This window comes from Berghia stephanieae, chromosome 15 (genome assembly GCF_034508935.2).
Source record: "Berghia stephanieae isolate SIO BIC M18660-M18661 chromosome 15, UCSD_Bste_1.3, whole genome shotgun sequence".
Classification (NCBI taxonomy): domain Eukaryota; kingdom Metazoa; phylum Mollusca; class Gastropoda; order Nudibranchia; family Aeolidiidae; genus Berghia; species Berghia stephanieae.
This window is the reverse complement of record NC_088374.1, coordinates 23,239,289-23,251,788: the sequence shown is the minus strand read 5'-3', so window position 1 is coordinate 23,251,788 and position 12,500 is coordinate 23,239,289. Positions and strand designations below refer to the sequence as shown.

Sequence of the window (12,500 nt, the reverse complement as noted above, 5' to 3'; positions counted from 1 at the left end):
AGTCAGTAGATTACTAAAACAATCTTCATTCTAAATTTTGGAGGAACACTTGGCCTAGGCCTTCCTGTTGAAATATCACTTAGAAACATGTGGCCATTTTCTTTAAACGTCATAGTAACAATTTTCAGGCCGGTGTTGACTGGCAGGTTATGGAGGATGGGAGATTCTTTTTCAGTGATGGTCATTACGCGATTATGGACACCAAGGGTGATATTGTTCAGAGATTTAGAAATGTGTGGCTATGTGGTCTAGTGGTATGATACTGGCTTTCGGATCAGAAGATTCTGGATTCGAGCTTCTCTCGCGCATAGTCGAGTCCTTGGAAAAGGTGTAAATGTGTAACCGACCGTTAATATCGTTGTCCTAGTCGAAAAAAATGCCATGTCTCGTTCTATACGTTACATATTGCTATTGGCCATGAACCATTTATAAAGCGCTTTCAGCGCGTTTAGTGGATATTGCTCTATATAACAGCTCATTTAAAAGACAATGGAAATCGTGTTCAGAAAAATATGTGAAAGACAATCGGCAAGAACGTTTGCATTTCCTGGCAAATAGAGTTATATTGAAAAGGTTCTAATTTCAAGTTAATCTTTGGCGAATTATCAAATAAAGGACGGTTAGCTTGCGATAAACAGTGCTGTATTTAACTTCAGGCGGGTCAAGCTTTCTGATACCAACAGTGGTTGCCAAATTCCATCGTCACATAGTTCGAAAACATCGCGCCAGCATGGTTGGATGCATCGATACTAAATGCTCTGGGCACGTTGTGCGTGGGTGAGCTAACATCACCGCGTTAGATAATGCAAAATTTGCTGAATTGAACGCACTGACCATTGTGTCTATCCAATGTAGTTGTTGACTTCCTGTGTGTGACGTCAACGCAATGCACAAAGGAATAGATACGTGTGTGTGCAGACTTGGGTTTAAATCGACGATGAGAATGGATTATACCGAGGAACTATTGTAATTGTTTTACTTTTTGGGGCTGATAAAAATATTCAGAACTTTTTCTTTGGATGGTAAAGGCCGTGAACCAGTAATTGACACAACATGCTCCAATTATTCAATTGAGCTGACACCAAAATGGCATTTTCGAGACGCGATACAAGGCCCGGATGAGATCCTTGACATGTAGGGTTATAATATTATGTTGTGTTTCTGGGGGTCGCTTGCTACTAAGATGTCATTCAAAGTAAACAAATGCGCATGTCACGTGAAGCAGAACTGTATCCATAAAATGTTAAAAATCTTTTTAGACAGAAAGGCATTAATGAAAATGTGTAAAAATCAAAATGACTTTTGATGGCAGTTGTTGGTATGTCCTCGGGTGTGATTGCAATATGGTTGTGACCACGGACAAGGTCAAACTTTTGAAATATTGTCCTACCAGCAAGACGAGCTGAGCTGAAAAGACTCGTATGTGCGGCATCGAATACCGGTCTGGTGTAATTATATTGTTTAGAGGACGATAATCACCTCAGGGCCCCCAACCGCTGTTTGCTTTGGGAACCATTTGTGGAAGTGATGCACATTCACTCTTTGATTTTATAAGATACATATCTGTTGCGTTTCAGATAACTTTTTTCTTTTGGCAATTTCCAGTTAATCCGGAGCTAAACGACCGGTGGTCATATTGAGATAAGGTGACGAATGTCGTGTTTATGAGATCAACATGGGGCTAATAAATTCCGAATACTTTTCGAGAACATTCCTACATGTGTTGTTGTTGCGATCAAATATAGCAAATGTGTTGCTGATATTTTCATCCCGGCGGAAGATGGCGTTACCAGAATGGTGCAAGCTTCAATTAGCCATCACCCCTTTATGTCGACAAGTTGATTCGGTTGCCGGAGGAAGCCTTACCCCTAATAAGGCTGTTTTAACGTTTGCAATAATTAGAGGAGCCCATGCCGACTAGAGTACTGTTATATAATAGTTAGGTGCGGCTATGTGGTCTTGTGGTATGACACTCGCTTTCGGATCGAAAGGTCCTGGATTCGATCCTCGCTCGGCGAATAGTTGATTCCTTGGAGAAGGCTCTTTACTCACATTCTCTCACCGTACTCAGGTGTAAAATGAGTACCTGGTCCTTAACAGCGTTGTCTCAGTCCCAAAAAATTGTAATATCGCCTGACAGGCGTCATGTCTCGTCCTACATGTTATGTGTTGCTGTTGGCCAGGGACCCCTTGTAAAGCGCTTTGAGCACATTTAGTGGATATTGCGCTATATAAAAGCTCAAGTTTTTTTGGGGTTTTTTTAGGTCATGGACGAGCCTCATTCCATCGGTTGTTAATCGTAAGCGGCACAATTCATGCATCGTATGTTTCGATTGACGTGCAATGGCTGCTGCAGGGGGGGGGGGACTCATGATCTGTCATGTTTATCAAGAAACGTGGCAGGAACGACGGATAGCTGAGCCCCTGTATCAATTAGAAAACAACGAGAACTCATGTCATCTGTTACAAACAAACAAAAACAACCCAAAAAACTTTGTATACTGAACCAACAGTTGTGCAGCTATGTGGTCTATTGGTACGTCATCCGCTTTCGGATCGGTAGGTCCTGGGTTCAGTCTTTGTAAAAGACTCTTTACTCACATTCTCTCACCGTACTCGTGTGTAAAATGAGAACCTGACCGTTAACAGCGTTGTCTCTATATCAGAAAAAAATGTAATATCGCCTAACAGGCCCCATTTTTTGTTCTATATGTTACGTGTTACTGTTGAACAGAGACCATTTGTAAAGCGCTTTGAGCATATTTAGTAGATATTGCGCTATATAAAAGCTCAACTTTAAAAAAAAATAAAAGCTCACGTTTTTGTCGATTCACTGTTGACCCTGAAACTCGTTTCCCTGGTTGTGCTTATTTTTTTTCTGTCTACCATTGGGGCACAAACCTTCCTGCCTTGGCCCTAAAAAGAGAATGATAACAGCACAGTGCAGAGCCGTATGGCTGACTCTTCCGGTGAACCTGATGGTGATCTGTAGTGGCACTGAAATATATGCTAGCTTCAATCGCTACTTCCGGGTGACCAGCGATGGTTGAACTTGTCAGTAGGCGTTCTAAAAAAAAATCAAGAAGTTGCCGCACGAAGAGATGTTTAAGCAGAAAGAATTGTTCTGTGTCGTTCGAGAACTGCCAAAATATTGGCGATCAACTCGGGTGGTTTTCTGTCCGCGAAGTCTCTTTGATTGTATAGGCCGAATGTCTTTCTTCGTCCGATGAGTCGTACGCTATTAGAACTCTGTAACTTTTATGTATTTATTCACAACAGGGCGACTGCACGGGTCGCTGTTGTGTTGTCAAGAAGAAGTAAAACATGATAGTATTTGGTGCTATCATTCGATCCATCAAGAAGTATAAATTGTTCTTCAAAAAGCACAAACCAAGTAGTAGGGCTTAAACGCCAAAACTATGGTAGTTTGATGGTGACAGCTTCTGCCTGTGCCATGATAGTGTCCAATCAATATAAAATAATTTTAATTAACTAACAACTACGTTGTCAGTTAATGGAGTCACATATTTAGGTGAAGAAACATTAAAAACAGATGGAGAGGGATTGGACACAAGCTTAGAAAGAATGACTCAACTATAACAAAGAAAGAATTGGACTGGAACCCTCAGGGCAGAAGATCAAGGGGAAGGCCACGAGGAACATGGAGAAGAATTAAAGAAGCTGATATACAGAGAAGTGGTAAGACCTGGAATGAGATAAAAAAGTTGGCTCAGGATAGAGAAGGATGGAAACTGTTTGTCTGTGGCCTTTACCCTGACCCAGGGTTAAAAAGGCAATGATGATGATGATGATGATAGAGAAGGGTGGAAACTGTTTGTCTGTGGCCTATACCCTGACCAAGGGTGAAAAAGGCAATGATGATGATGATGATGATGATAGAGAAGGGTGGAAACTGTTTGTCTGTGGCCTATACCCTGACCAAGGGTGAAAAAGGCAATGATGATGATGATGATGATAGAGAAGGGTGGAAACTGTTTGTCTGTGGCCTATACCCTGACCAAGGGTGAAAAAGGCAATGATGCTGATGATGATGATAGAGAAGGGTGGAAACTGTTTGTCTGTGGGCTATACCCTGACCAAGGGTGAAAAAGGCAATGATGATGATGATGATGATGATGATAGAGAAGGGTGGAAACTGTTTGTCTGTGGCCTATACCATGACCAAGGGTGAAAAAGGCAATGATGATGATGATGATGATGATGATGATAGAGAAGGGTGGAAACTGTTTGTCTGTGGCCTATACCCTGACCCAGGGTGAAAAAGGCAATGATGATGATGATGATGATAGAGAAGGGTGGAAACTGTTTGTCTGTGGCCTATACCCTGACCAAGGGTGAAAAAGGCAATGATGATGATGATGATGATAGAGAAGGGTGGAAACTGTTTGTCTGTGGGCTATACCCTGACCCAGGGTGAAAAAGGCAATGATGATGATGATGATGATAGAGAAGGGTGGAAACTGTTTGTCTGTGGCCTATACCCTGACCCAGGGTGAAAAAGGCAATGATGATGATGATGATGATGATGATAGAGAAGGGTGGAAACTGTTTGTCTGTGGCCTATACCATGACCAAGGGTGAAAAAGGCAATGGTGATGATGATGATGATAGAGAAGGGTGGAAACTGTTTGTCTGTGGCCTATACCCTGACCAAGGGTGAAAAAGGCAATGATGATGATGACTCATAAACCTTCCGGTTTGTTGTGGTAATAACAATTAAAATATTCTAGAAAAACAACGAAACTTTAAAAAGAACAATGTTGTATCTGTGCGTTAGTTAATTAACTGTTCCAAACAGTTTTCATGGAAACGGCGTCGTGTTGAGATTTCAAAATGTTATGGAATGTAGCCCCAAATCTGTTACATCAATAATCAAAATCAAAATATTGAAATTTAAAAGTGGGTTTGGAACAAAGAATATTAGTGCAGATTGTAATTTATTTGTGTGTGTGTGGTCAACCCGCAATTTATTTTATACTTCGGGACGTTTTTCAGATAATTAATTAAAATCACTAGGGGGTGGGGATTGACCAGTCAGGATGGCATGCAATTTAAGCCCGTATAGATATGCATGTCTATATTCCGATGAGAACGAAGGGCACTTTGTGGTGACTAAAGCCTACACAAAGTAAAAATAAATGAATTGAGATAAATGGAGGACATGCAGCAGCTACTCACGCTTCTGTCTTTGAAGTAAATGCTGAAGAAGCAGAATAAATATGAGCAGCATCATTTTGTAAATCAAAAATAATAACTGTAACTACAGATCTGTTGATATGATGGTGAGTGCTGGCATATCAATAAATCATATTTCTTCAATATATGGATAATGTTATCCCCGATGAGGTCAGCTTTTTGGAAATTCCATTCTCTTCAATTTATGTTTCAAGGTTTTAAAGACATGGTCTATTTTACGGTTTATCAATGAGATATAATGACGTTAGAGAAACATAAAAATCAATATAGAAATGTCAATAAACGAGTTGAATATAAACATCGAACGGGAATAGGGAAGAAAAATGTGAAATGTCGAAAAATTATTTCCTTTTTCAATGGAAATCTTAACTGCTAAAGGACTGAATACTTATATTGTGTTAAAAATATTTTGGCTGCAAAGTGTAGGCATCTTAATTTCTGGTGTAAATATATGCTTGTCGTAAAAAAAGACGATCTGTTCTCCGCGGTTTAGGTCATGCATTTATTATATTTCCTGCTTGTATAAAAGTTATGCCACATATTATGTAACCTACTTGTTATAACTACTCAGAAGTACTGTCACATACAAACTGCCAATGATTAAATAACCAAACTTTAACACATAAGACATTCCTCTCTTATCTTTGCTTTTATACTAGCTCTTCAGATTACTTTGTAGAAAGTTGAACTTAAGCACATATATCATCGTTTTTCTAAGTCTAGACTATTCACTACTTTACAGTTTATGCACATTATTGCGCTTTCAGAAAAAAATAGACATTTGGTATCTATAGCAAACAGAAATAGTGATGAAGGTATGATCAATGAAGTATTGCTCAGATAAGAAAAGATACATAATGTGGCATCGATAAGTTCTTGGCTGTTAAGAGGATGTTAGAAGACTAGGGTCTAGAGATTAAATATATAATCTTGAAGTATTGATGAATCGGATATACTCCATTAAGACTAATGATCACGTATCGTTTTGTTTTTGTTACTGTAAATATTTGATTAACGACGTAGCATATCTGTCACGTTGATGTCGTGATTAATTTATATCGTGTTGTATATTACAAACGACGCTTTCATTAAAGAATCGGAGGAATAACAATGGCAGACAAAAACCATCGTTATTTCTTCCCTCTTTATGAAAACAGTAAAGTTTGAAATCGCCGTGTTGAAGCAACTTCAAAGGCAGTTGTTGTCCTTAGCTCGTTTGTTTTGGTCAGATAAATAGTATATCGTTGTTGGACTCAGATCTGAACATGACTTGGGATAAACCTCCAAAAAATATAGATACAATTTCAATTTATCGTTTTTGTTCTTATGTCTTACTATGGCACTGACTAAATAGTCATGTAATGTTTTAAAATCGTCATATTCTTGGATCAATTTGCCCTATCAAGGTTTGTCTTTTAATTTCATTTTAGTCTGGTATTTTGTGCCGGGATGAATCGGGACTTGTTCCCCTTTTGCGTCAACAAATGTTCCTCCTCAAGCATATTGGAGAATTGGCAACACTTGGCAGGGACTGAAAGGAACGTATATTAACTCTTGATGTAAATGGTCCGTTGACGAAGGTGGACAGCCGGTACGAAACTTGAAATCGACGGATTGTTGAGTTATTGGGGTCATCAGACAAAACAATTGAAAGCAAGGAATATCTTAAAATGTTGACGTTATGTTGTCGATGTAAGAGAAGGGTTACGGTCTGACTCGGGACTTTAACCTCTCTTGATGATATCAGATTGTGTGGGATTTCTTTTAATTCGCAAATCAATTTCATTATCTATCTGCAGGTACTTGTTCAATTCGCCTTTTATTGCTAAAAAGTCAGCAACAGCGAATATATATTTTCATGATCGCTGTTTCTGTCCTCTCAGTAAAATCGGCTATATCTTACATTGAAGCCAACTCGCAAGGTCTCTCTACACAGCAGTAGTCCTCTCTGTGACATTTATCTTTTACTGAAATATATTAATATAGAAATTATAATAACATTAAATTGGTGAAGTGAATTGTCGTTGGTAGAAAGTTTGAATCACCAAAATGTAAGGAAAATTATGCTATGCATTAGGTCAGTTATATGAGGACCATTAATCAGTTAAATTGCAAAGAAACCATAATAAATATGCTCATATACATTCATAAACATTTCATACGTAACACGTGTCTGATAAATCTATAGACAATTACTTCTAAATCAAGACTCAAAAAAACCCTGTGAAATATAAACAGAGAGTGTTTAATTAAAATCCAATTAATTCTAAATCAAAACCCTAATCACGTTGTATGAATGTTATAATAAATGTGTCCTTTGTTATTGTGTCTGTTCAGTCAAATTAATAATGTATTATTTGTCATATGAAACGCGAAGGCAACTCAAAATAGGAGATACTTCAGTGGAAAATAAAATAAAACATCGAGTAGCTAGTTTTAAGTTAACACTTGCCCTATGTAAAACAAATTTCTTTGATAAAAAATGGAGTACTTGTAACTTTAAAAAGAAAAAAAAACATGTATAAAGAAAACATGTGTCCGTTCAAGGATGTTAAGAATCTGTTATTTGCCGTACGAAAAACCAATCAACTTGACACAGTAAACACCTCTCTTACGCATCTTATGTCTCCTTAGTCAAGAATATAAAGCTTCTAATTTATAATGACATTCAACTTGATAAAGGAAACGCTTCTACTGCGCAAACAGAATGATGGAAATAATATTTAGAACCTTTATAAGTCTTGATAAAACCACATTTTTATATTTCTATAAATCGTTCGTTCGACCAATTCTAGAATACGGAAATTGCACCTGAAGCCCTTTATGTAAAAGACAATCTATTAGTATTAAAAGTGTACAGAGGAGAGCTACCCAAAAAAATTATACAATACAGTATTCACCTTAAGGAAAGGTTAGAATTTCTTGACTTACCCAGTTTGAAATATAGAATAATTCGCGGGGATTTAATTCAGGTTTAAAGATTGGTACATGGTATGGATAGGATAGACTTTTCGGATTTTTTTTTCATATTCTAATATTACTTTCACTAGATGGGACACGTTTAAGATGTTTGTCTCTAGGTGCAAAACAGACATCATTGTGTATCATTATTGTAATCTTTAATCAATAGATTTATGGCATTACTATTAATATTAAGGGCATTCAAGGGATCTTATCCTATTTGGCCCTATACCATATGTTATGTTATGTTATGTTATGTTAAGTGTCTATTCGGTCACGAATCATTGCTTATATATTAAAGCGCCAAATAGCTAGATAATAAAATGGTTCTTCTTGATATAGGTTTTCTTCGTCTAAATTCAATTATGTCTAACTTGAAACTCCAATCAACCAATAAATATTTGTTCTGCTTAGAATGATACTGATTATTAAGAAATCGATTCATTCTAACTTGAAATGTCAATCACGTTGTATAATAATATTGTCCTACGTTACTTCAGTCTGTTTAGTGAAGTTAATAATCTGTTATATGTCATATGAAAAGCCACACAACTTAATACGGGAAATACGTTTCATACGTAATTTGATTCAGTTGAGCCAACAGTCTATTATCTTTATTCTAAAAGCCAATCAGATTGTTTCAAGTCTAAATGATACTTAGGAAACTACAAGATATGGGATTAAAAAAAAGTAATCAACAGAAATACATGAAACATAACAGCTTCAAAGCAGAACAAAATGTCAAACATTGAATGAGTTTGATCTCAAAACTCTTCTGCAACCAACAACAAAACAAAAACAATGAAAAAATAAATTATTACAAAAATGCCAGATTGACGACGGCGACATGTCGAGTTAATCCTACCAGGAAACAAAACATTGGAAACTTTTTTTAGTTTATTTATGATTTCATTATTTTATGTTCTAAATTATAAACAATTGAACAATGTAACTTGTAGTTTTTTCGCCAAGAATCAATTACTTTTAATTACAAATCATCTGAAATAAAGTAAACACGTAACTCTCTCCTTACCGATCATTTTCAGTATTTTACCAAAAACGGTAGGCTTACCCAGCAGAAAAAAAAATGGATTTTTTAAACTCAAACAATCACTCTACAAAACGACTGTATGTTGTTATTAACTAAACAAAGATAATAGACGTTCTAGTGATGTACTAAATACATCTGAATAAGAACAAATGTGTGTTCTAACAAATGTGACGATTTTGCTATAGATGGTAAGGTCAAATGAGTCTATTTAGTCAAAATTATTTCCTATAATTTAAAACCCATATTAACGCGTGCAACGTTATCATGCGTCCTAAGTAAATGGTAACATTTAGCTAGAATCAATTCTTTCTTACGTATAGCGCCAATCAATTTGTATTAAAAATACTTGTCCCACTGTTAAGTTAAGACTACGTTTAATATAAAACGCCAAACAAAATGATAAAGGATCACATGTTTTATTAATTATGTTAACAATTACAATCGGACAAAAGAAAATGACGAAAAGTCCTCACAAAAGTATAGCTTTAAATTATGAAACAAGTCTGCTGATTTAATTATTTTATAGCTTTATTTTAAAAAAAAATAAAAGAAAATGTCAAAAATAAATTGAAAAAAGTTTTGGCAATTAAACGTATCCATTTTATAACACATAAAGACAATACAATACACACAAACAAATTATGCCTTGTTGTTGTCTTGGGTTTGCTCTTTTATTTTCTTTTAACGGTGTTTGTCTGGCCTCTTGTGAAGAAGATATGCAGTGGTTGTACTTCTTCACTCTAGCTCGATCACTGCCCAACCGTGCTTCACAGATGTCTTTGACACATTAGACTTATCACCATCCTGTTGTGTCTGGATAGAGATTTGACCGAACGAAATACCGTCATATTATACCTTTATAATTTTGCACCAGCACCGAATGTTTGAAAACACTGTTTTACCCTACCCGACATTGCATAGATTGCCCTTTCAATGCTCTGACTGTTTTGGTCACCTGTTTACGGACATACACAGTGCAGTGACATGCACTATGCATTGCTATTTTCCGACCCCAACGTTTCTCACACAACCAACCCTGCTTTGTGCTAACGAGAATAGCAAGTGACGATTTTCGGCCTGCCATGGGTTTATATATCATGGTGAGAAATTTTTCACAGGGCGACCAAGAGGGGTTGTCAAAAAAAAAGATAGCCTAACAACATGTTTGACAATAAACAACTCATGGTCGCCTTAAGTTAGTTTCCCATAGAGACTTAAGCTCGTTCTACATTAACATGGCACACTCCAACAGCGTTTAGTATCTAATTTTTGTAGTATATTAATTGAAAATAAATATTTCAAGCGGATAATGAGTAAGGACATTAATCGGAATCTTTATGAAATTTAATTATGACATGAATCAGATAGACAGACGAGATACATATCTCTTAATTTTAGCAGATCATTATACTCTTAGGTATTAATTACGTTATTTTTCACTTAAATAATAATACAATGAAAAAATATGGAACAAAAGTGAATACAGCGTATTAATTATGATATATGCAATCATTGGAACATTTGTTAAAAATCCTTAATTCTAAAGAACATATATAATATAATTAATATAATAATAAGTATGTAACAACAAGAAAAACGATTTTATTTGACTGATCAAGGACTCAACTATGAGCCGAGCGAGGCTTGAACCCAGCACCTTCCGATCAGAAAGCGTGTTTCATACCACTAGACCACATAGCAGCATCAATCAACTTGATAAATTAAAATAGTTTGCTATATTATAACTTGTGGCTTTTCAGTCAAATATCTACTACTATTAAACTAATACACTAAGCAACTCATACAAAGCGAATATTTGTCCAAATTGGTCTGCTTATTCAAAAAAAAATATTACTAACAAAATCAACTTGGATAACATAGACATTTATTTGTCTAACGTAGATTTAAATGGTTTGGTTAAGAATCAATTATTTCTAATTTAAATGCCAATGAAATGTATAAAAATAATGCGTGACAACTTTATGTCAGTTTCGTCCGTCAAATTACCCTTTCGATAAACGCCAAACAAATTAATTACAGTATAACATGTCCTACTTGTGAATTCAGTCAAGAACCTACAGTTTCTTAGTTAAATCGCCAATCCTTTAGTTTTAAATAAACGCTTGGCCCACGTAACATAAGTCCATTTAGTTAAGAATCACTTACATTTATCTCTATAGGCTAATCGGATTGTATATAGAAATACTAATGAAAGAGTGAAAATGGACAGGCTCCGTATGGGAACAAAACAGACAATGGACATTTCAGATACAATCCCTTCGTCAGCACAACAAAACACAAATAAACATGAAAAGTAAACCGTTTTACGGTTTGTTGTGTTTTGTTGTGGTGACGAAGGGTTTGTACCCGAAACGTCCATTGCCTGTTTTGTTCCCATACGGAGCCTCTTAATTTTCACTCATTCTTTAGTATTTCCATTATCACCGACTTCAGGCATCCCCTACCGTTTTCATATAGAAATACCTTCGTTACTCGTGTCAATTCAGTCAAGTTAAGAATACATTATTTGTCATATAAAACGGCAATCAACGTGATAAAATAGACCTTTGTCCTATGTAACCGGTGTATATTCAGTCCTTATTTATGACGTCTAACTAAAAACGCCAATAAAATGTATAAGCTATTCAAACATAACTCTTGTCTACTCCGGCAATGATGTATTACTTCTAAATTAAGTCACGAATTATTAGCGTAGACATTTAAACTCAATTGCTGGAGACTGTTTTGTAAAAAACATCTAATATTTCTATCTTAGAAATCCATATAACTTCTATAAAGTAAACACTTCTCCATAGTAACGTAAGTGTTTTAGTTAAGAAACTATTACTTTTAACTTCAATCTTCATTCAAATAAACATTTGTCTGTCGTTACATGGTATTTTTAGTCAAGTCAAGAATGTATTACTTGTAACTCCAATCGTCATTCAAATAAACATTTGTCTTACGTTACATGGTCTTTTTAGTCAAGTCAAGAAACTATTACTTTTAACTTCAATCTTCATTCAAATAAACATTTGTCTGTCGTTACATGGTATTTTTAGTCAAGTCAAGAATGTATTACTTGTATCTCCAATCTTCATTCAAATAAACATTTGTCTTATGTTACATGGTCTTTTTAGTCAAGTCAAGAATGTATTACTTGTAACTCCAATCGTCATTCATTTTTTTCCAATAAACATTTGTGTTACGTTGCATGGTCTTCTTAGCCAAGCCAAGACTCGATATTTTATAACTCCAATAGCCATTCAAC

The 12,500-nt window shown here is 35.8% G+C and overlaps 1 long non-coding RNA gene across 1 annotated transcript in view; it reads right to left on the bottom strand.

The window, feature by feature from the left end:
- The window catches only part of LOC144960608 (uncharacterized), an 18,052-nt gene extending 10,866 nt beyond the window's left edge, over positions 1–7,186 (bottom strand). Inside the window, exon 1 of the long non-coding RNA XR_013642886.1 lies at positions 2,819–7,186. This is a non-coding gene — a long non-coding RNA (uncharacterized LOC144960608). The remainder of the gene's footprint in view (positions 1–2,818) is intronic.
- Positions 7,187–12,500: the final 5,314 nt, after the last annotated feature.